The sequence below is a fragment of the Tamandua tetradactyla genome, chromosome 1 (assembly GCF_023851605.1).
Source record: "Tamandua tetradactyla isolate mTamTet1 chromosome 1, mTamTet1.pri, whole genome shotgun sequence".
Taxonomy (NCBI): domain Eukaryota; kingdom Metazoa; phylum Chordata; class Mammalia; order Pilosa; family Myrmecophagidae; genus Tamandua; species Tamandua tetradactyla.
In genome coordinates, this window is record NC_135327.1 from 77,440,244 (window position 1) to 77,466,327 (window position 26,084).

The following is a 26,084-nucleotide window of genomic DNA, read 5'->3' on the forward strand; positions in this document are numbered from 1 at the left end:
AATCCCAAGTACTTTCAACTTTCAAAAATTAATTAATTATAAACCTCAATTATATCAATCAAATAAAGGTCAAACATTACATGAAAATCTCATTAAATGCAGAAAAAGTTTTGACACAATTAAAAATGCATTTGTAATAAAAACATTCAACAAACTAGAAATAAAAGGGAACATTCTAAACCTGATAAAGGGCATCTATGAAAAGACAAAGATAACATCATACTTAATGGTAAAAGACTGAATGGTTTGTCTCTAAGTTACAAAATAATAAGAATGTCCACCTTCACTACTTCTATTCAACATTTTACTGTAAGTTCTACTTAAGGAAATAAGACAAGAAAATCAAATAAAAGACATTTGGAAAAGAAAGAAAAAAGTAACGCTATCTCTATTCACAGATGGCATCACCTTAAATGTAGAAAATGCTAATAATTCATTAGAACTATTAGAAATTATTGACTAAAAGGAAAAATTTTAGGGTGGGCCACAGTGGCTCAGCAGGCAGAGTTCTCTCCTGCCATGCCGGAGACCCGGGTTCGAGTCCCGATGCCTGCTCATGCAAAAAATAAAAGCAAAACTTTAGGTCACATATGTTACTAGAATAAAATTTAAAAGATAAAACATAGAACTCTAATCAAGGTTGCAGAATATAATAATAATACACAAAATTCAATTATATTTCTATAAAATTGCAATGAACAAAGCACAATAAATTTAAAATAGTAATTGCATTTACAATAGAATCAAAAAGAACAAGATAGGAATATATTTAACAATAGAAGTACAAAACATACTCAGAAAACTACCAAAGATTGTTGTAACAAATGAAAGAACCTAAGCAAATGAAAAAATATCCCATGCTCAGTGACCAAAAAACTTAGTAATGTTAAGGTATAAATACTCCCCAAAATAGTCTACAGATCATAATCCCTAACAATATCTCAGCTGACTTTTTCAGAGACATTGACAAGCTGATCCCAAATTTCACATCCCTTGTCATGAAGAGACTGCAAGGGACCCAGAATAGCCAAACAATCTTGAAAAGGAAGAATAGAGTTGGAGGACTCACACTGCCCAATTTCAAAATTTTCTACAAAGCTATAATAATCGAGACTGGTATAAGAATCAATGGAACAGAATTGAGAGTTGGTTTTTTTGCAAAGGTGCCAAGACAATTCAATGGGAAAGAATGGTCTTGTCAACAAATGGTGTAGACACAAGTGGATATCTACCTGCAAAAGAATGAATTTGGGCCACTACCTCAAACCACATAAAAAAATTATCTCAGACATTTGATCAATTTTGTATCAAAGACCTAAATGTGAGAGAAAACACTATAAACTCTCAGAAAGAGAAGTGTAAATCTCCATGTCTCTGTACTAGAAAATGATGTTTTAGATATGTCATCAAAAGCAAGAACAACAAAAGAAACATATATAAATTGGAGTTCCTCAAACTTTAAAACTTTTGTGCTTTTAAAGACACTATAAGAAAGTGAAAAGACAATCCAGGGAATGGGAGGAAGTATTTTCAAATCATGTACCTAAAAAGGGACTTATATCGAGAATATATAAAATATTCATATAATTCAATAATAAAGAAGCAAAAAAAAAAAAAACAATTGAAAAATAGGCAGAGGACTTGAATACTTTCTAAATAAGAAATGCAAATGGCCAATAAGCACATGAAAAGATGTTCCAAATGCTTAGTTATTTGGGAAATGCAAATAAAAACACAATGAAATACCATTCACACCCACTAGAATAATAAGTGCTGGCAAAGATGTATAGAAACTGAAACCTTCATATGATGCTGATAGGAATGTAAACTTGTACAGTTACTTAGCAAAATAAGTTAACAGTTCCTACAAGGTTAAACACACAGCTACCATATGGCCCAACACTTCTATGCATACCCTAAGACAATTAAAAGCATATGTCTATACAAAACCTCATACACAAATGTTCATAGGAGCATTATTCATAACAGCCCAAATTGGAAACAACCCTATATGTCCTTTTATGATGAATGGATAAACAAAACATGGTACAGCCATATAATAGAACACTGTTCATCCATAAAAAGGAATGAAGTACTAATTCATGAGGCAACTTGAGTGAACCTTGAAAATACACAGAGTGAAAGAAGCCAGACACAAAAAAGCCACATATTTTTATCATATTTATATGAAATGCCCAGAATAAGCAAATCCATAGCGTCAGAAAGTAGATCAATGGTTAATATGGCTGGGGACAGGAAGGAATAGAAAATGACTGTTAATGGGTATAAGACTTACTTAGGGGGTGATAAAAGTTCTGTAATTAGATACTGGTAATGATTGTGTCACTTCACTTTCTGAATATAATTTAAGAAACACTCAACTGTACACTTTAAAATGGTGAATTTGATGTACGTGAATTATATCTCAATTTTCAAGCATAAATTTAGTTTTAAAAAATTCCTAAATATGTTAAAAATGCCATCAAGAAAACAGTACACTCTTTTTTTTCCCCTTAGAACTGTAGTCATTTTTGCCAAAACCAATTCATAGGCAACATCCTTATCCCTGGGCAGGCAACTTTCCTTTCACCAATCATTGAGTCTCTGATTTCATTTGTATGCTGAAAAAGTAGAATTATCAGCTGGATAAACAAAGGGAATCCAGATAAATTTCTTTGGGTTTAAAGATTTTTGGTTATCTCAAGCAATGACCAAAATTTCTACCTGTGCAATTGAGTCCATATTTTAGAGTCAGGATTCTCATTACATTATTGTTATTCTTTCCATTGAGGAGGTGGAAAAAAAAAGTTTGCATAAATCCACAAGCTGACATTTTTCTCATCCACTTGTTAGGTATCCATAATTGAATACATTTGATCCCTGCATCTTTGGGCTTATTGGAAATAGCTCAAGAAAAAAACGTTTCTTAAATTTGCACAGAATATTTTTTGAATCCTGAGAAACGTATCCCTTCCCCCCAAACCCTATTTGAAATTTGTTTGTGCAAGCAGCCTTCCAAACCTTCAACCCATCTAGTTTTAGCAAAACTTTATGGTTTAATTATAATCATTTTAGAAGAATAGAGATGACATATAAGCAAAGAGAAAGTCATAAGTCAATATAATCATAATTAGTCTGGTTGATAAAGTCAGTACTACCTAAACACATATATTTTAGAAAAAAATCCCTGGAATATAGGCAGTCAATGTTTTATTTAAGACAGCTTAGCTGAAGGAAAAATCATAGCATGACTTTTTTGTATGCAATTTCATTGAGATATATTCCCACACCACACAGTCATTCAAAATAGACAATCAGCTCACAGTATCATCATGTAGTTCTGCATTCATCACCACAATCAATTTTAGAACATTTTCATTATTCAAAAAAATATTTTTAATGGCTAAAATGTCCCATACTCTTTATTCCCCATATTATTCATTTATTTATTTGTCTATATTTTATTACTCAACTGCCCATACACTGAATAAAAGGAATGTCAGTCTAAAAGTTTTCACAATCACAATCACATGGTCACATGATAAAAGCAATATAACTATACAATCATCATTAAGAAACAAGACCACTGGATCACAGTTCAAACTCTTCAGGCATTTCCGTCTAGCTAGTCTAACGCACCAGAAACAGAAAAGGAACATCTATATAATGCATAAGAATAACCCCCAGAATGACCTCTCAACTATATTTGAAATCTCCTAGCCTCTGAAACTTTACTTTATTCCATTTATTTTCCCCCTTTTGGTCAAGAAGGCTTTCTCAAGCCCAGGATACCAGGGTCAGGCTTACCCCTGGGAGTCATGCCCCACATTGTCAAGAAGACTCAAACTGCTGGGAGTCATATCCAATGGATGGGGGAGGGTAGTGAGTCTGTTTGCAGAGTTGGCATAGACAGAGAAAAGCCACCTCTGAGAAACAAGAGAGGTTCTCTAGGGGTGACTCTTAGGTATGTTTATAAATAAGCTTAGCTTCTCCCTTGTAGGAATAAATTTCATAAAGGCAAGCCCCAAGATCAAGGGCTTAACTTATTAACTTCAGAGTCCCTAATGCTTGCAAGAATATCAGGAATTCCCCAGATAGGAAAGTTCATATTTCCACATTTTTCCCAGTCCCTCAAGGGGACTTTGCAAATACTTTTTTTATTTTCTGTTCATATTACTCTGGGATATATCAGGGTTATTACATTAACCTGAATAAGATAATGAGATCTCATTCCCTACTCAAGACTCCATGTAATTATGTTTGAATAAATTGACCATACAAGTTAAATTAGATAGTGTGTTACAGAAAATATAAACTTTGTACCAAATAAACATCTCTTCCTATGGTTTCACACAGAAGTTGAAGTCTTAAAGCATAGTTGATATCATCCTTTACCCTGTATTCTGATTTACCTCAGTCCTAATCAGATAGCTTCATTCATGTCTCTAATTGAAGTCTGATCTCTTTTTTAGCTTCTTTAACCATTGTCATATAGGGTAATGTTGACTTTCAGAGCTTCAGAAGTCTATCTCTGAGTCTCAGGTGTCACAAAGTCATAGGGAATGACCAGGTTTTACATAGCACTCAGCACCTCAAAATTTAGAAATAACAGTTAAAACTCAGGAAAAAATGTGACTGCTATAAAAGCTTACAATATAGGAATCTTTAAAATAAGTCTTATTGAACATTCTGCACTTCTTAATTATTGATTGCCCAATCTCTGCTCCTATTCTATCACCTGATAACCTATGCTTTCAAATTCAACTCTCAGAGTTTGCACATTATTGTTAGTCCATACTAGTGAGGCCTTACAAAATTTGTCTTTTTGTTTCTGGCTTATGTCAGTCAACATACTGTACTCAAAGTTCATCCATCTAGCTGAATGCCTCACAACTTCATTCCTTCTTTCACCTGGTCAATATTCCATTGTATGTATACACCACAGTTCACCCCTATGTTCATCAGTTTTTGTATCCTGAAGCCACCTTAATCCGTTACAAATCATGAACACTGCCACCATAAACATCCGTTTGAAAATGTCCTTTCATGTCCTTGATTTCAGTTCTTCCAAGAATACACCTAATAATGGGATGCAGGATCATATGGCAATCCTATATGTACCCTCCTGTCGAACCACCACACTGCCTTTCCAGAGGGGCTGCACCCTTCCACTTCCTTATCAACTGTGAATTGGTACATCACTCTCTCCACATTTTCTCCAGCACTTGTATGCTTCTGTTTATATTTAACAATTTTATTCACGTGCCATACACTCCATCCTAAGTAAACAATCAGTGGCTCCCAACACAATCACAGTTATGCACCACCACAATCTGTATGAGAATATTTCCATTTCTTACATAAAGAAAGAAAAGGAAAAGAAAAAAAATGAAGAATAAAAAAATAAAAAGGAAAAACAACAACAAGAATTCCATGCTCTTCCCTATATCTCCCTCTTACTGATGTTCAGCCTTGGTATATTGCCCTTGTTACAATCAGTAGAAGCATATTACAATGTTACTGTTAACTATAGACCCAAATTTGCATTGATTGTATATTTTCCATATGCCATTGCATTTTCAACAACTTGCAATGGTGATGTTCATTTGTACTTTCTCATGTGAAAAACTCTTGTATTTGTACATTTAATCACCATCACTGTCCACTCTAGGTTTTGCTGTTATTCAGTCCCAGGTTTTTTTCCCCTGTCTTTTCTTCTGGTATCATGCATGCCCCTAGCCTTACTCTTTTACTTTCAACCTATTTTTGTCCTTGGGTCTAAAGTGAGTCTCTTGTAGACAGCATATGGATGGGTCTTGTTTTTTTAATCCATTCTGCAAGTTTTTTGATTGGGGAGTTTAATCCATTAACATTTAATGTTATTACTGTAAAGGCAGTACTTTTTTCTACTACTTTGTCTTTTGAATTTTATATATTGTTCTAGTTTGCTGCCAGAATGCAATATAGCAGAAATGGAATGGCTTTTTAAAAAGAATAATTTAATAAATTGCAAGTTTACAGTTCTAAGGCTGTAAAAATGTCCAACTACAGCAAAGCTATAGAAATGTCCAATCTAAGGCATCCAGGAAAAGATATGCTTGTTCAAGAAGGCCAGTGATGTTCAGGGTTTCTCTTTCAACTGAAAAGGCACATGGTGAACACGGTAGCATCTGCTTGCTTTCTCTCCTAGCTTCTTGTTTCATGAAGCTCCCCTGGGGATGTTTTCTTTCTTCATCTCCAAGGGTGTCTGGCTGCATGGGCTCTATGGCTCTTTCCAAAGTGCTTCCTTCTTAAAAGGCTCCAGTAAGCAACTTGACCTCAAATGGGTGGAGACACTCCTCTATGGAAATCATCTAATCAAAGTTGATACCCTCAATTGGATGGTTCACATCTTAATGCATAATCAAAACACTCCCATCTAGCAATATTGAATGAGGATTAAAAGACATGACTTTTCTGGGGTCCACAAATTTAAATGAGCACATATCTCATATCTTTTTTTTCTCCCTTTTTATCCTTACTGATAATCTTCATTTCTACCCCATTCTCCAATCCTCTCTTTCTCTTGTCATTCCCTATCTGCCTGTAGTGCTCTCTTCAGTATTTCTTATAGAACAGGTCTCCTTTTCACAAACTCTTTCAATGTCTGTGTATCTGAGAATATTTTAAACTTCCCCTTATTTTGAAGGAAAGTTTTGCTGGATACAGAATTCTTGGCTGGCAGTTTTTCTCTTTCAGTATCTTAAATATATAACACCACTGCCTTCTTACCTCCATGGTTTCTGTTGAGAAATCCACACACAGTATTATTGAGATGCCCTTGTATATAATGGCTCACTTTTCTCTTGCTGCTTTCAGAATTCTCTCTTTGTCTCTGACATCTGACAATCTAACTAGTAAGTGCCTTGGAGTAGGTCTATTCAGATCTGTTCTATTTTGGGTATGTTATACTTCTTGCATCTGTAATTTTATGTCTTTCATAACAGTTGGAAATCTTTCAGTGATTATTTCCTCTATTAATCTTTTTGCCCCTTTTTCTTTCTGTTCTCCTACTGGGACACAAATAACATGTACATTCTTGCACTTCATGTTGTCATTCAGTTCTCTGAGACCCTTTCATATTTTTTCATTATTTTCCCTGTCTGTGTGTAGGATTTCAGATGTCCTGTCCTCTAGTTCACTGATTCTTTCTTCCGCCTCTTCAAATTTGCTGTTGTACGTCTTCATTGTGTTTTCATGTCTTCTATTGTGCCTTTTATTCCCATAAATTCTGCTATTTGTTTTTTCAAGATTTCAAGTTCTTCAAACTCTCCCAGTGTTTTCTTAGTATTCTTCAACTCTTTTGCCATATTTTCCTTTACCTCATTGATTTGATTTTTTATTTGATTTAGAAGATTTGTTTGAACATCTTTAATTAGTGTAAGCTTCTGCATCTCATTTGAAGTGCTAATTTGTTCCTTTGGGCCATATCTTCCTACTTCCTAGTATAACTCACAATTTTTTGCTGATATCTAAACATCTGATGTCCTTTGTTTAGTTTATTCTGGATGTTGTTTCCTCTCTTTTACCTAGAGTTTTCTTGTTGGTTAACTTTGTTCTATATATGCTCTTTGACATTCAGTTCAACTTATTCTAGACCTATAGCATGGCTTCTGTTAAGCTGATCAGAATTTTTCAGCTCTTGTTTTTCTGGTTCTTGCCCTGACAGATAGGATTGACTCCAATTGGATTTTCCCAGACAAGACAGGTCCAGGACTCATGATGCGAGTATAATCAGTATCAAGATTCCCTGCTGTCAGGGTGCCAGTCTTCTTTTTTTTTTTTTTTAACGCAAACAGTTGTTATTTTTTATCATTCCGTTCTACATATATAATCAGTAATTCACAATACCATCACATAGTTGCCTATTCATCATCATGATCATTTCTTGGAACATTTACATCTATTCAGAAAACAGAAAAAAATTCATACATACCATAATCCCCACCCCTCCCCCTCACTGATCACGAGCATTTCACTCTAAATTTGTTTTAACATTTGTTCCCCCTATTATTTATTTTTATTCCATTTTTTCTACTCGTCTGTTGACAAGGTAGATAAAAGGAGCATGAGACACAAGGTTTTCACAATCACACAGTCACATTGTGAAAGCTATATCATACAATTATCTTCAAGAAACATGGCTACTGGAACACAGCTCCATATTTTCAGGCAGTTCCCTCCAGCCTCCCCATTACATCTTGACTAACAAGGTGCTATCTATTTAAAGCTTAAGAATAACCTGCAGGATGACCTCTTGACTCTGTTTAGAATCTCTCAGCCACTGACACTTATTTTGTCTCATTTCACTCTTCCCCATTTTTGGTCGAGAAGGTTTTCTCAATTCCCCTGATGCTGAGTCTCAGCTCATTCTAGGGGTATTCTCAATCCCTTGATGCTGAGTCTCAGCTCATTCCAGGATTTCTGTCGCATGTTGCCAGGAAGATCCATACTCCTGGGAGTCATGTCCCATGTAGACAGGAGGAGGGTGTTGGCTGGAAGGGTGCCAGTCTTTCTTGTGAGGCCTCTTGATTCTGTATTTTTCTTATCCCTCCCAGCAGGTGGCATTAGTCAGCCTGCAGCTCCCCACCAGCATAAAGTGATACAATGCCTTTAATTCTCAGCAGACACTGTCCCTTCCAGGGGTATTGTTGAGACAGAGGCAGAGGCAGAAGGTGGGCCTAAACTGTCCCTGTTTCCTGGCCTCTGGGGTCTGAATTCTTTAAATCAGAGCCACTATTTGTGCTGGGCCATGCCCCCACCTTTTCTTGGGGAAGAAATACCCTTTAGACAATTGTCTCCTTCACCTAACTTGTTACACATTATTTCTCAGACATATCATTTTTTAAAATTTTTATTTATATTTTGCTTTTTCATTCAACATGACAGCATACAAACACAAACATTCTTACTATACAATCATTCCATTCTTGATATATAATGAATAATTCACAATATCATCACACAGTTGTATATTCATTATCATGATCATTTCTTAGTACATTTGCATCAAGTCAGAAAAAGAAAACAGAAAAAAATTCATACATACCATACCACTTACCCCTTCCTTTCATTGATCACTAGCATTTAGATCTACTAAATTTATTTTAACATTTGTTCCCCATATTATTTATTTATTTTTAATCCATATGTTTTACTCATCTGCCCATACAGTAGATAAAAGGAACATCAGACACAAGATTTTCACAATCACACAGTCACATTCTGAAAGCTATATCATTATACAATCATCTTCAAGAAACATAGCTACTGGAACACAGCTCTACTTTTTCAGGCAGTTCCCTCCAGCCTCTCCATTACACCTTAACTAGAAAGGTGCTATCTATATAATGCACAAGAATAACCTCCAGGATAACTTCTCAACTTTGTTTGGAATCTCTCAGCCATTGACATTTTATTTTGTCTCATTTCATTTTTCTCCCTTTTTGTCGAGAAGGTTTTCTCTGAATCCCAGCTCATTCTAGGATTTCTGTCCCACCTTGCCAGGAAGGTCCACATCCCTTGCCTGGGGCATGCTGAAACCTGAGATTGATTGCAACTTTATTTGATGGGCTGCTACAAAGTAAGAAAGAAGGAAAGAAAGAAAGTAAGAAAAAAAGAAAGAAAGAAAGAAAGAAAGAGATAAAGAAAGAAAGAGAGAAAGGAAGGAAGGAAGGAAGGAAAGAAGAGAAAAATGATAGATAGATAGATAGATAGATAGATAGATAGATAGATAGATAGATAGATAGATAGATGGAAAAAAGTTGTTTTCTGTGCCAGTCCCCAACCCCCCCGGTTCACCAATCCAGAGCTTTGCCAACTCCAAAATCCTCTATTTTGTTTTTGTTTTTTATTTTATCTCTCAGCCCTGCCTCCTCTTTGGTGGGGAGAGACCTCCTGGTACCTTTCATGCTTGCTCCAGATTTATCTGTGCTCAGAGCTTGTTTTCCACAGTCCAAATTTGTTCATTAATTCCATGATTGGAACTTGGTTGAGCTACCTTCCCTTGCTTCTAGTAGAGATTGCTTTTTCTTCCAGGGAACTAACTCCAAAACAGCCTGCTGTGGCAGTGGCAGAGGGGTGACAGCCTTCATGGCTTGGAAGAACTTAACAGTTCAGCACCATGATTTCAACCCTTTTACCCATTCTGGCCGAGTACAATGTGTGTGTGGTCACAGGAGTCCCCCAAACAGTTGTGCCAGACAATTCTTGGCTATTTACTAGCTGCCCTGAAGGACAAACTAAATTATAAACCTCCCTACACCACCATCTTTTCCCACCTCAGCCCATTTTTTAGAAAATAATATGATGAGGTAACATGCCAGCCTAAGAAAAAACTGCATGTTATTCACCTAGTTTAGGAACTTTAATGATAATATATAATAACAGGTAATTAATATTTTGAAGAACATGGACAAGCAGTATAAAACCCTGGAAATTAAAATATAGGGACAATTTGAAGTATTTATATAGATGTTTTTTCCAAGTTATCCCATGGATTTTTTGGGGGTGGGGAGGGTACATGGCCCAGGAATCAAACCTGGGTCTCCCACTTGGAAGACAAGTATTCTACCACTGGACCATGCGTGTGACTCCCCCATGGATTTTTATGGATCATCCTTTTAATAAATGATAAAGTTTAATTCCATCATAAATGATAAGCAAAAATCACAAGAATGTTTGTTTAGTTCATTTGCAGCATAATATTTTTATAAGAAATTTAAATTGTTCAGATAAGGTATAATAATAAATAAAATATTAACTATAAAACATGCTTTAAATATATTTTTCAAATATTACAGACAAGTAAAATATTAAGATTTTTAATTAAATAACTTTAAAAATATTTTATGTACATAGATTAACATTTTCTAGACATTGAAAAAGGATATAAAAGTGAAGAAAAAGCCTCTTTGCCTTATTTTTCTTCTGGTGAGTAACATAATGAATTTTAATAATTTTATAGCATTATTTATTGATTTATCAATTTTAAAAAGCTTTTAAGCTTGAAATAACATAGACATAAAAAATTGCAAAATAGAGCACAGAGCTCTCATATACCATTCCCTCAGCTTTTACTTATGTTAGCATCTGTCACAAGCATAAAAAAAGATCAACGATCAAAAGTAAGAAAATAACATTAGTGTAATATTATTAACTGAACTACAGAATTTATTCAGATTTCACTGGATTTCCACTAATGTCTCTTTCTGTCTCAGGATCCAATCTAGGATTTATCAATTTTCAACAAAATCAATTGATAAATTGATTTATCTTCTCAAAGATAAATGAGAAGATAAGCACATTTAAACTAGCTACCACTTTCCTTCCCTCTGTCTCCCCAGTGTTGTTACTTATATATCATTCTTTTCCTGATAGTTGTGATTATAGCTTAAATATTGTACTCAAACTTCCATTCTTTGCGTATCAATTTTTAAATTTCTCTAGTGATTGCTCACTACAAAAGATGAGGAAATTAGTATACTTGCACTTCCTTTAGTTTATTTTTGCTATTTCTTAATTTTCGTTATTACATTTATATTACTAAGGTTTATCATTTTATATTTCTATTAAAGTATTCCTGTTTTATTATTAGTGGCTTAATATCCACCAAAATGGTCCAATTAACATCTGGCCTCTCAGTTCCTTGAACTTCACTTCTCCAAAGAACTTGTCTCCTTTTTAATCTCAGGCTTTTATCTTCTTGATCATAATCCAGAACTTGTCCCTGTCAATATTCACAAGATTTTCCAAATCCTGAATATCACACTCTCTCCCCATCACCTCCTCTCTTTCTAGCTATCGCCAATAATTCTTTAATCCTCAAAAGTTTCCCCATCCTTCTCTTACTCCCTCCCTTTTCCCATCACGAGAGAACCACTGATGTTTTCTGTCACTACACATTCATTTATAGTTTCTAGAATTTTGTATAAACTATTTTAATGCAATTTTAATGAGATATATTCACATACTATATAATCACCCAGAGTATAAAATCATGGCTCACAGTATCATCATATAGCTATGCATTCATCACCACAATCAATTTTAGAACATTTTCATTAAATAACATAGAAATACATTTTTTAAACATCCAGAACATTCCATGTCCCTTATTCCCCCCTATTATTTATTTATTTATTTTTACCTTATTTTCTTAGTCATCTGTCCATACACTGGAAAAAGGGAGTGTCAGTCACAAGGCTTTCACACTCACCCTGTCACATGATAAAAGCTATGAAGTTATACAATCATCTTCAAGAAGCAAGGTTACTAGATTGCAGTTCAACAATTTCAGGTATCTCCTTCTAGCTATTCTAATGCACTAGAAACTAAAAAGGAATAGCTATATAATGCATAGGAATAATCTCCAGAATGAACTCTCAACTCTATTTGAAATCTCTTAACCACTGGAACTCTAAATAAACTATTATTTCCTGGATTTTTTTCCACTCAGCATTATTATTTTGAGACACATCTATATGTGGCATGTATCAAATTCATTCCTTTCTATTGCTAAGTAGTAGTCCACTGCATGGATATAACCACAGTTTGTATATCCATTCATTTGCTGAGGAACTTTTGGATTGCTTGTAGTTCAGAACCATTACAAAAAAAAGTCCTATTAACATTTGTTTAGAAGTCTCTGTATGTACATATATTTCCTTTCTCTTGCATAAATACCTAAGCATGAAAAAGCTGGATCAGAGGGAAGGTTTACATTTAACTTTTTAGAAGACTGCCAAACCACCCACAGTTTATGAGAATTCCAGTTTCTCTAAATCTTTGCCAATACTGAATGGTCAGTTCTTTTAATTTTATCCATTCAAATAGGCATGCAATGGTTTCTCATTGAGGTTAAATTCTCCCTAATGACTGATGATGTTGAGTTTCTTGTATGTATTTGCCTTCATGCATCTTTTGTGGTAAAGTATCTGTTCAAATTTTTTGCCCAATTTTTAACAGTTTGGTTATTTGTTTTTCTTATTATTGCATTTTGAGATTTACTCAGTGAACCAGGCAAGTACAGGTCAAATTTCCTCCAGCTACACATAAAATACTTCCCACAGACATGCAATGCTATGCTATTTTTGTGTGATTTTGTCATATTTATCAAAGTAATTTTACTTGACTCTATAATATTGTAGGGATTGAATGAACAGTATCATTCTACAGAGAGATGGTAAAATAAATGAAATGGGTAGTGATCTAGCTATCGTACTTTAAACATCTTCCCAGAGGTCAGTTGATCAAATTTACTTTCCACCTCGTTTTCCAGAAACAACTATGATTTTGTTTACTTCTTTGGATTACATAAAGCAGAAGCATATGCTACTTGGATGAGGAGGAAGGGGCCTGGGATCTTTCATTTGCACAGTAATGCTAATAAGTCGTTGAACTTGATGAATTGGAACCAGGTAGAAAGAAAAAACAGTTTGGCCTGAAGATGTGTCAATGCATTCCCTCTGGTTAAACAAGGCAGATTGAACCCATGGATTTATCTCCATCCCTTCCTCAAACAACAATAAATTTTTAAAGAAATAGAAATTCATATTTCTATATCTATTCAAAAAGACAAAAAGTGGTAGAGTAAAGCCGAGGTTCCAGGGTTGATGTGGACAGTGGAGATTGGATATGGAGAAGAGACCACCCTGCTCCTCTTTGGGCTGATTCTTCTTTCCAGACCTTCAGAATTGGGTCTGCTAAGTAGTCTAGTTCACCCAGGCTCAGACAATGGCATTGAGAAATCTGAGCACCATCTCAGTGAGTAGCCAGAGGGCGGGGACAGGGTGCATTACACAGAGATAGCCAGAAGCTTCCTGTCCTATACACCCACAGTCTCAGGCATCCTCCACCCCCCACCCCTCTGTGGCCTCAGACCTCCCCAGAAACATCTCAGGGACCCACATTGGGGGTGCTGGTTGCTCTCTCACACAAGCCAAGTGGCATCCACAAGCTGCATTATTACCATGCCACTGCCATAGGTCCTTAACCTCCATGATCCCCTTCCCAAGAAGACCTGAAATGCTGTTTATTGTGAACCATTAGGGTTTTCATGAGATGACACTAATCTCTGCCATCCATTTATAAAGTAATAAGAATGGTGATGAAAAATCATAAAGATAATATTAAATAGAGCTTCAAAATAGAGTTACAAGAATAAAAGTAATATACCCAAAGCACAAGGAACAGAAGGAAAAATAAATAAATGGGAACTCCTTAAAATCAAATGCTTTTGCCTCTCAAAGATTTTGTCAAGAAGGTGAAGAGGCAACCACCTCAATGGGAGATGGAAATCACATATCTGGTAAACATTTGATATCCTCTTTATACAAACAAATCATACTACACGACAACAACAACAAAAAACAACCCAATTATAAAATAGGCTGAAGATATAAATAGACCTTTTATTGATGAGCAAATAGATGGCAAAAAAAAAAGCACATGAATAGCTGCTCATTTTCATTAGCTATAAGGGAAATGCAGATCAAGACCACAATGAGATACCATTTCATATCTATTGAGAATGGCTGCTATTAAACAAGAAACTACAAATGTTGGAGAGGATGTGGAGAATTCATGACACTTATGCACTGCTGGTGAGAATGTATAATGGTACAGCCACTGTGGAAGACAGTTGGTGGTTCCTTAGAAAACTAAGTATCGAGTTGCTCTTCAACTTGGCAAGACCACTACTCAGGATATACCCAGAAGAGCCAAAAGCAGGGCTGCAAGCAGTCATTTGCACACCAATATTCATAGCAGCATTATCCACAATTTCCAAAAGATGGAAGCAATCCAAATGCCCATCAACAGATGAGTGGAGAAATAAAATGTGGTGTATACATACAATGGAATATTATGCCGCAGTAAGATGAAATGATGTCCCTGAACCACATGACAAGATGAATGACCCTTGAGGATATAACACTGAGTGAAAACAGCCAGACAAAAATGGGTAGACACAATAAGATTTTGCTTTTATGTACTTGGTAAAGATAAACTCAGAGACATATATTACAAAATAAAGGGGACCTAGAGATACACAGAAGCTAGAGATTGGTGAATGGTAAGCTGATGAGGTTGAACTTCAATGTAAGGGAATGGATAGATGTGGAGACAGTTCATTTGTGGGTCTATAAGTAATATTGCCATATTGAAGGTGAACATGATTGAAAGGGGTTATATAGAGCTATGTATTCCATTGATTAACACTATAAATATAAACTAAGTTCTTGCATGAACTACTATAATGTATGAATCTTGTACAGAGTGTATGGGGAGGGTGGGGGGAAATGATACTGCATGCACTAGGATATGTGTAACAGGAAAACATCAACAGTACCATAGTATATTAGTTATGGTTCTCTAGAGAAACAGAATCAACAGGAAATATTCATAAATATAAAATTTATAAAAGTGTCTCATGTAACCATGGGAACATAGAGTCTGAAATCTGTAGGACAGGTTGTGAAGCTGATGATTCCAGTGGAGGGTCTAGACAAACTCCACAGGAGAGGCTCGCCGGCTGAAGCAAAAGAGCCTGTCTCTTCTGAATCCTCCTTAAAAGCCTTCCAGTGATTAGGGTAAGCACCACTCATTACAGAAGACACTCCCCTTGGCTGATTACAAATGGGATCAGCTGTGGATGCAGCCAATGTGATCATGACTTAATTCTATGAAATGTCCTCAAAGCAACAGACAAGCCAGCCCTTGCCCAACCAGACAAACAGGTAACACCACTTGGCCAAGTTGACACATGAACCTGAGCATGACAGTCCACCCCTTGTCAACTTGGCAGCTATACACATCACCTTAAACCATATCTAATTTCTATATAAAAGACAATAAACATATTTTTTCTTTCACCTAACAATACTCAACTGTCCTGCAAATAACCAGAAACACATTAAATCTCTCCAGAATAGGGTGCAAGTACTTGGGTAATATTCATTCTTAAACTTTTTATCTTACAACTTAAATAGTATAACATGAACAAAACAGCATTACACTCCTTGTTTCTGTAACTGATCACATGGTCGTAGTTCATATTTATCACTTTCTTCCACTACCCATTCCATGTTTCCTTTACCCTCAGTAAACACTTCAGCTGGCTGTGGTTCTTTGCCTGGTGGAGTGACCCAAACCTTCATTCTTGAAGTTTCAGAGCCATTGGTAGACATGCCTGGACTGGGTTGTTGCAGTTTCCCATTGATTTTAATCACAGGGCATGATAGTACTAAAAGACGCCAGAGGGGATCTCCTATATTCCTGGAAAACTCTTCTTTTCCTCCATTATGTAGTTACAGTCCTATTTCCCCCTGATAGTCAGGGTCAATCACCTCAGCCAATAATGTAATCCTTTTCTTAGCTTGTTGATCTAGGGGCATGAGTAGGCCAAAGTGACCAGGTGGCAGTCTGAGATTCCAGTTCAATGGAATCGTTGTTTCTCCTAGTGGAAGCACTCCCCCTTATGGAACTAAAACCTGTAGCCAGCAGAGCTCAGGATCACAAGGACAGGAAGTAAAAATTTTCCTAGTAGATGACTAAGGGCAATAGTGAGTGGTGCCACTCAAATTTTCACCCTTTGGTTCCTGGACCCATGGGTCCTGGTTATGGGAGAAACAGCACCATACAGCAGTCACTGATTCATAGCATACACAGCTTCCTGGAGAACATTACCCCAGCTCTTCAAGGTATTGCCACCAAGTTGGTACCATAACTGTTTTCAAAAGGTCATTCCACTGTTCTATCAATCCAGCTGCTTCTGGATGATGGGGAACATGGTAAGACCAGAGAATTCCATAAGCATGCCCATTCTCACACTTCATTTGCTGTGAAGTGTGTTCCTTGATCAGAAGCAATGCTGTGTGGAATACCATGATGATGGATAAGGCATTCTGTAAGCCCATGGATGATAGTTTTGGCAGACGCATTGTGTGCTGGGAAAGCAAACCCATATCCAGAGTATGTGTCTATTCCCAGTTAGAACAAATTGCTGCCCCTTCCATGAAGGGAGTGGTCCAATGTAATCAACCTGCCACCTTGTGGCCAGCTGATTACCTCAGAGAATGGTACCATATCGAGGACTGAGTGTGGGTTTTTTTGCTTCTGGCAGATTGAGCACTCAGCAGTATCTATAGCCAAGTCAGCCTTGGTGAGTGGAAGCCCATGTTGCTGAGCCCATGCATAACCTCCATCCCTACCACCATGACCACTTTGTTCATGAGCCCATTGGGCAATGACGAGTTGCTGGGGAAAGGGGCTGATTGGCCATTTTTAAGATTTTGTTTCTTAAGAACCACTCCTGTTACCAAGCTGTATTAGTTAAGGTTCTCTAGAGAAACAGAATCAACAGGAAATATTCGTAAATGCGAAATTTATAAAAGTGTCTCACATAACCGTGGGAATGTAGAGTCCTAAATCTGTAGGACAGGCTGTGAAGCTGACGATTTCAATGGAGGGTCTGGACAAACTCCACAGGAGAGTCTCACCGGCCAAAGCAGGAAGAGAGCCTGTCTCTTCTGAATCCTCCTTAAAAGGCTTCCAGTGATTACATCAAGTATCACTCATTGCAGAAGACACTCCCCTTGGCTGATTACAAATGGAATCAGCTGTGGATGCAGCCGACGTGATCAGATTTAATTCTATGAAGTGTCCTCATAGCTACAAACAAGCCAGCACTTGCCCAATCAGACAAACAGGTACCAGGACTTGGCCAAGTTGACACATGAACTTGACCAAGACACATAGCAATACCAGGGGTACATAATAGGGGAAGAAACAAGAGTTAGGGGGAGGTTTGCATTTTCTCTTTGGTGAGGGTATGTTTATTGGTTCTCATTCTCTTGGGAACAATGAAATTATCTAAAATTGAGAGTGTTGATGGACTGTTGACTACAGACATTATATATGAGGCCCAGTAGATAGACGTAGCTGAAAGATGTACTGACTGAGAAGTAAATTAGCTAATGATGGTGTAAACATATGCTCAAACATGGTACTTGTTCTAGTTTGCTAGCTGCCGGAATGCAACACACCAGAGACGGATTGGCTTTTAATAAAAGGGGATTTATTTTGTTGGTTCTTCAGAGGAAAGGCAGCTAACTTTCCACTGAGGTTGTTTCTTATGTGGAAGGCACAGGATGGTCTCTGCTGGTCTTCTCTCCAGGCCCCTGGGTTCCAACAACTTTCCCCAGGGTAATTTCTTTCTCCATCTCCAAGGGCCCGGGCTGAGCTGCAAGTGCTGAGATGAGGAATGCCAAGCTGCTAGCAGTGCTATGTTGCAATCTCTCATTTAAGCACCAGCCAATTAAGTCAAACATCACTCATTGCAGCAGACACGCCTCCTAGCTGACTGCAGATGTAATTGGCAACAGATGAGGTTCACGTACGGTTGGCTTATGTCCGCAGCGACAAGACTAGGTATGCTCACCTGGCCAAGTTGACAACTGAATCTAACTAACACAGTACTATTACAAAAAGGAATGAAATTGTGAGGCATGCAACAATGTGAATGAACCTGTGGGACATTAGGTGAGGCAAAATAAGCCAGAAACAAGAGAGCAAATATTGTATGATCTAATTTAGAAAATACTTATAAGAAAACAAGGGCCTAGATTGTAAGCTCTTATAGCAGTCACATTCATTCCTGAGTGGTAATTGTTATTCCTGGATTTTGAAAGTCTATTTATATATGTATAACCTGGCATTTAGAGATAAACATGAAACTGACAGTGTCAGGATTAAGGTAATTCAGAATACAGGGGTAAGGAAGACATTTCCTGTATTTCAGAACCTCATCTACTCTTTGGACCAAAGGAAGAAAGTTTTGTGATGTCCAGAACCTAGGTTTTCTGTAGCACATAATCTAACTCAACTTGTCCGGATAGATGATTTAAACAATCCAAACATGGGGAGGCCAGAATAAAAATGAGAATGTTTAATCCTGAATAGGTTAATGTAATGCTTGGATATATTCCAGGGAATATTAAGCAGGTAATCAAAAAGTATTGGCAAAGTTCCTTGAGGGATGAGAGAAAACTTATAGAAGTTTTAAACTTTATTACCAGGGAAACCCCTGATAATGCACCAAACATTAGGGACACCTAAATCAATAGGCCAACCCTTGATCTTGAGGTTTGCTTTTGTGAAGCTTATGTATGTAGTGGAGAAGCTTAGCCTAACTATAGATATGTCTAAGAGTCACCTCCAGAGGACTTCTTTTGTTGTTCAGATGTGGCCTCATTCTCTCTAAGCTCAACTCTGCAAGTGAAACCATTGCCCTCCCCACTATGTGGGACATGACATTCAGGGGTGAAAGCCTCCCTGGTGGCATAGAAGATGACCCCCAAGGATAAGCCTGGCCCTGGCACCTCGGGATCATCAATGCCATCCTGACCAAAGGGGGGAAAAGAAGTACAACATATAAGGTATTTGTGGCTGAGAGAGTTCAAATAGAGTCAAGAGGCTACATTGGAGGTCACTCTTACACATGCTTCCGTTAGACATTGCTACCTATTATAACTTACTAAACCCCAACCAAAACCAGTCCCACCAATCCTAAAGAATACCTAGGGTATTATATAAGATTCTACAAAGATTTCATGTACTAGGGTAATTCTCCAAAACTTACAACCTCCAGATGGGTCCCTAGACCAGATAAGTCCTGAAATGCAGAGGGGCCAGCCTTTCCAGAACATCAACTAGTTCCATCTCCCTATCCCATAATATCAACAGCCCCTTCCAACATGAAAAAGTTGGAATGGGTATAGTCCAAATACCTCTAAAGTGTGGGAGAAAGATCAAAGGTGATGGTGATGTTCTACAGAGAAGAAGGGCCTAGATTATAAACTCTTATAGTAGTCATATTTAGTCTGGAGCTGTAATGGTTATTTCTAGAATTTGAGAGGCTGTGTGACACCTAAGATTCGGAGAAGGAGTTCTGCAGCACTGAAAGTCAGCATTGCCACATACGGCAACTGTTAAAGAAAGTGAAAAAGAGATCAAGCTTCAATTAGAGACAAGAATGAAACCAATCAGGTCAAGAACAAGGTAAAACAGAATACAGGTATAAACAGGACATTGTCTGTATTTTAGAACTTCACCTACTATGAGACCAGGGAAGACAGGTTCATTTTTCCCAAAACCTAAATTTTCTGTGGCACATAATTTAACTCAACCTGTCTGAATAGTTCATTTAAACAACCTAAACATATGGAATCCAAAGTTTGCATGATGGCTTGTAGTTCTGTATACCTTAATGTAATGCCCAGATATATCCCAGAATACACTGAGCAGATAATTTAAAAGTATTGGCAATTCCAGGACCACACACATCCACACACACACACACACACAGTATTGGCAAAGTCCCTTGTGGAGTGGGAGAAAAAGTATGGAACTATTAAATTTTACCACAACCAAAACCCTGATACTGTCTCAAACACTAGGGACTTCCAAATCAAAAGGCCAAAAGGCACTTGACATTGAGGCTTGCTCTTGTGAAGCTTATTTATGTAATACAGAAGTTAAACCTACCTACAGTTATGCCTCTGAGTTAATTCCAGAGGACCTCTTTTGCTGCTCAGATGTGGTCTCTCCCTCTCTAAGCCCAACTCTGCAAGTAAAATCATTACCCAGCTCCCTATACAGGACATGACATCCAGGAGCAAAAATCTCCCTGGCAACATAGGCTATGACTCCCAGGGATGAGCCTGGCCCTGGCACCATGGGATCAACAATGTCTTCCTGACCAAAAAAGTGAAAATAAATGTGACAAATAAGCTATCAATGGCTGAGAGAGTTCAAATAGAACCAAGAGATCACTCTTATGCAAGCTTCAGGTAGATATTGCTATTTACCATGGTTTGCCAAAGCCGGACAAAAACCATTCCTGCCAATCCTAAACAATACCTAGGGCTCTATCTGCAATTCTGCAAAGGCTCCATGCACTAAAATTACTTTCCAGAAACCTACAACCTCTAGATGGGTTTCTAGACCAGATAAGTCCTCAAACTAAGAGGGGCCAGGCTCTCCAGAACATCCCATTTCAGTGGTGACAGCCCTATCCAACATAAAGAAGTTAGACTGGGTATAGCCCAAGTACCCCTAAAGATTGGGAGAAAGATCAAATGAGAAGGTGGAGTTATGATTGAGAAGATAGGATTTAACAAATGAGAGTGACTGCTGTATCATTATATCAATATTTCTTTTAGTCTCCGGTTCCTTGGAGCAGCCAGAAGGAAAATCTGAAATTGTGGAATTGTAACCCATACCAAACTCTGAAATCCATTCTATAGCTAATTGTTGTGGTGTATTTTGAAATGTATTGCTTTTTTGTATATATGTTATTTTTCACAATAAAAAAAGTAAAAAAAAAAAAGAGAGAGAGAAAGGAAAGATAGTAGATAAAAGATGACTATAACATGTTAGAGAAGGAAGGCGTATGGACAGTGACAACTGGCTTCGTGGAATGGCGATAACATAAACCACCCTGCAGCAGTTGGTGAGTTGGAAAAGAACAAGCAAATCTGTGTCACAGACTCAGCACCAAGGGATTGATGAAACCTTCTCGACTAAAAGGGGGAAGAGCGAATTGAGACAAAATAAAGTGTCAGTGGCTGAGAGATTCCAAACAGAGTCGAGAGGTTATCCTGGAGGTTACTCTTATGCATTAAATAGATATCACCTTGTTAGTCAAGATGTAATGGAAAGGCTAGAGGGAACTGCCTGAAAATGTTAAGCTGTGTTCCAGTAGCCATGTTTCTTGAAGATGATTGTATAATGATATAGCTTTTGCAACGTGACTGTGTGATTGTGAAAACCTTGTGTCTGATGCTCCTTTTCGCTACCTTATCAACAAATGAGTAAAACATATGGAATAAAAATAAATAATAGGGGGAACAAATGTTAAAATAAATTTAGATTGAAATGCTAGTGATCAATGAAAGGGAGGGGTACAGGGTATGGTATGTATGAATTTTTTTCTGTTGTCCTTCTATTTCTTTTTCTGAATTGATGCAAATGTTCTAAGAAATTACCATGATGATGAATATGTAACTATGTGATGATATTGTGAATTACTGATTATATATGTAGAATGGAATGAGCAAAATTAAGAATGTTTTATATATTTTAATTGAAAAATTAATAAAAAACAAAAGAATGCTAAAAAAAAAAATCTGTGTCACAGAACCCTAAAAGTCTCAGCAGTTGGAAGTACAGCTACTGCTAAAGAGCAGATCAGCTGAAAATTAGGGATTGATTACAGGGCCACATAAAAAGTAGCTAGATTCCCAGATTTCCAATCCCAGCTTGTCTTAGTTCCTAGGTGGCTATGATGAATACTACAATGAATTGACTTAAATAGGAATGTATTGTCTCACACTTTCAGAGGCTCAAAGTCTTGCTTCTTCCAGGGTCTGTAGCTTTCTGGCTGGTCCGCAGTCTGGGGGGTTGCCTGGCTTCTCTATCACATGGGGAAATTCTCTCCTTTTTCTTCCAGTATCCCGCTGACTTCCAGCTTCTGGCTTTTTCCCACAGCTTTCTCTTTATAAGGCTTCCAGTAATAGGATTAAAACACATCCCGATACAGCTGGCCATACTTTAATAATAACATCTTCAAAATGTCCTTTTTATGATGGGTTCACACCCACAGGAATGTAGGTTAAGATCATGTGTGTTGGGGGTACGTAATTCACCCATCACAGAGCTCAGCAGCCTGTCCCTCTCTATTCCCGGAAGTGGGCGTGCCAATCACATGTGAATTCCAAAAGCAGCCTCTTACCAGAACAAATTGGGTGGCTTATTTTAATATAGTTTCTCTCTTATAAAATCAAAATGGATCCAATGAATATAGGTATATAAACCCTGGGATTCAAGATGCTAGCAATGTGGCATCTGCATGGATGCTCAAAGCTCTGACAGGAGGGTGTCCATAGAGCTGGTGTTGGAAGCATCAGAAGGTCTCATGAAGGAAGTGAGAGAAGTCTTTGCAGCTCATTTTGTTTTAGGAAGACTTTTATTTGAAAATTTAATTGAGTTTACTGTTTATCCACATTTCAGAGACTATCATTACATATGTGTCAAAAATCTCTTTTTATGGATTTTTTCAATGTGTCAAAATGAAAGAACAATCAATCAAAAGAAATGAACAGTGAAGATGCTTGTGTAAAATAGAACATATAATTGACTTAAAATTTACTCAGATGCCCTAGAATTTATTAGTTGCACCTTGTAATGAAGGTTAACATGTGTAGAGATTGTTTCCATTTATATCCTTAATACCAAATTAATTTTATGAATGAGGAATGAAATTCCCAATAAAATGCAATATGGTAGTTATTGTGTCTGACCCAAATTATTAAATCACCCTGGACATATTGAACCAAGTTAATATTTTCCACTGGTGATTAGTTCTTCTCCCTAGCTAACAAAATGAAATGCACTGGAAATATCTTCAAATTCTGTGTAAGATTGCAATAAGAAGATATATGTGTGTGTATACAGTGTGTGTGTATGTGTGTGTTTCCACAAGTATATTTTGGTGGTTTCAGTTGGGTATCTATTGCGGTCTTTATGCTACCACATAGTTGGCACCTAATATATGAAGTTCTTTCCTCCCTCATTTTCAGTCATGAAACCAACTTTAGCCTTTTTTACAAGTAATAATTATACTGCCTGCTTATGTATCTTGGTGTGGGTAGAAGAAAATGTTATTTTATTTCTGAGACTTGAAAAGAGTCATACCAGTCTTTCCTTATAAGAACTCAATTCTGCAGTAACCTTGTTAAGTCAATTAACAGAGAGTTTGAAGAAAGTGGTATTTGCTACAGAGCAGAGAAACAAGAAGCAGCAGGGAAATTGCTAGCCTTGCCAATCGTGAGTTCTGCCATTCCAAGATGCAAAAATAAAAAAATGAAAAAGGCCAGCTCTGGCCCCTGTGATTTCCTTTTCTCTGGGTCCAGCACTTTGGACTCCAGTCAACCCCAGCAGCTGGCATCCCAGACGAGTCTTAGTAGGTCAGGTTAAAATCCTGGCCATTCCCACTCACCCCTTCATCTGTACCCACCACACACAGGGGGACATTTGAATGAGACCTTCAGAATCAGAGCTCTGTCTATTATTCATTTTGGGCAAGATTCATCTTTGTTCCTCAAGAAACAATGGATGTGCTCCTTTTCCTCTCAGTTGAACTCTTGGCAACCTACACAAAGCAGGGCATCTGCTGCTGTGGTCTTAATTTCCCATTGAACTCACTTTGTTCTTATTTCATGCTTAGGTCTCCAAATATATTTGTAGCTCTGGAATGAATTGCATGAGGTTCATGGCTGGCTTGTGTGTCCCTCACCAGCTAAGTGAGTTTTGGGAACTGGGGATAGCTGCTCAGAGGCGGTCATCAAGAGGCTGGGCACACCTCAAATCAGTCCACGGTCCCTGACTGCCCGGTCAACTCCTGAAGCAGTTTTCCTCTCCATTCAGTCCTGAGGTTGTGAACATCCAATTACTGAAGAAATATTTGGTGGGGCCCTAATATGTATCAGGATCATGCCAGTCTTGGTGTAAAGCCAAATAAGACATCATCCCAACCTTCAAGGATATTCTAGTTTAGTGAAGTAAATACCAGTCAACATATCTTTTCATAATAATGACTCTTTGTTTTAAAAAAATAACCACAATACCATTATCACATCTAAAAAACTTGACATAAAATTTCTTAATATTATAAAATATCCAGTTAGTGTGTAAAATTATCCCCATTCATTCATACATGTTTTTTTTAAATAATTTGAATCAAAAATCAAACATGAAATGTCTCAAATTTTTTTAATCTATACTTTTTATCTACTTTCCTTTTCTCCCTCTTTCCTATAGGAAATAGGTGGTCTGTCCTGTAAAATTTTATATGTTCTAGATGTGGCTGATTGCATCCCCATGGCAACATTTAACATGTTACACTGCCCCCTATATTTACTGTTATCTGGTGATTAAATCCATATGTTTGATCAGATTCAGGTTCAAAGTTTTAGCAAGAAAATTCAAAGATGATACCCTGCATTTCCATAACCATGCACATAATATTTTGCTGTTTCCCTTTTACAATATTAGTAGCCACTGATCTATTATTTAATTAAAGGTGAGGAAAATGTTGATATTGCAACTCTATAAATCTTTTTTGTTATCTAGAAGAGATAATAATGAGTCAAGAAATAGTTATGCAGGTTTGGACTAGGTTATCCAGGAAGAGAGTAGAGAGTGACCCCTGGAGAATATCAACATTTCAGGGGAAATCAAAGAAAGAAAAGCATTAAAAGGAGCCTGAAAAATAAAATGTCTAGAAGGGAGGAGGACCGAGTTCAGTGCATGTTGTTAAAAAAAAACAGAGAAGAAAATGTCAAGAAATAAAGATGGATCCGCAGTGCCAGATGTCACAAGGTATCACATAATGTGGTGGAATAATAGTTTTAAATATTAACTCATGTGCCCCATCACCATCGGTGGTATTTCCTATCACCACTTGTACTTCTCTCCTTTTGCACAGCAGTTAGGATATTCTAGGCTTATTTGCTCCAAGAAATGAACGATGCATGGACAAGGAGAGAAGAAATATCTCCTCTTGGATTTTTTTAGAAGTCTAGTCTCCCCGGGGAAAAAAATGGAAAGTCTCATGGGCATAGATAGTGACACATTTTTAAGGAGCTATAATGATAAAGAAATAGCACAGCTTTTTCATCGGCCAGCCTAGAACGAGGCATCCCTTTTTAGGGGGAGGGGAGAGAGTTGGAAAGAAAATTTTAAAAATTTAAACTGCTGGTTGCATTCCTGAGAAAATGATGACTCAAGAAGGGTTGGTGTGGAGGTTTGTCAGGAAACCTTAGATAGTCTTGAAGTTATCCAGTTGCAATGGGGAATTATGCCCCTTGAAATGTTAGAGGCCAGGGAACCGATTATGGCACAGTGATTACAGGAGCTTGAGGGTGGCCCTGAAGCCGGATAGAGAGCCACCTTCTCTAAAGGAAGGAAACAAGGGTTGATTTAGT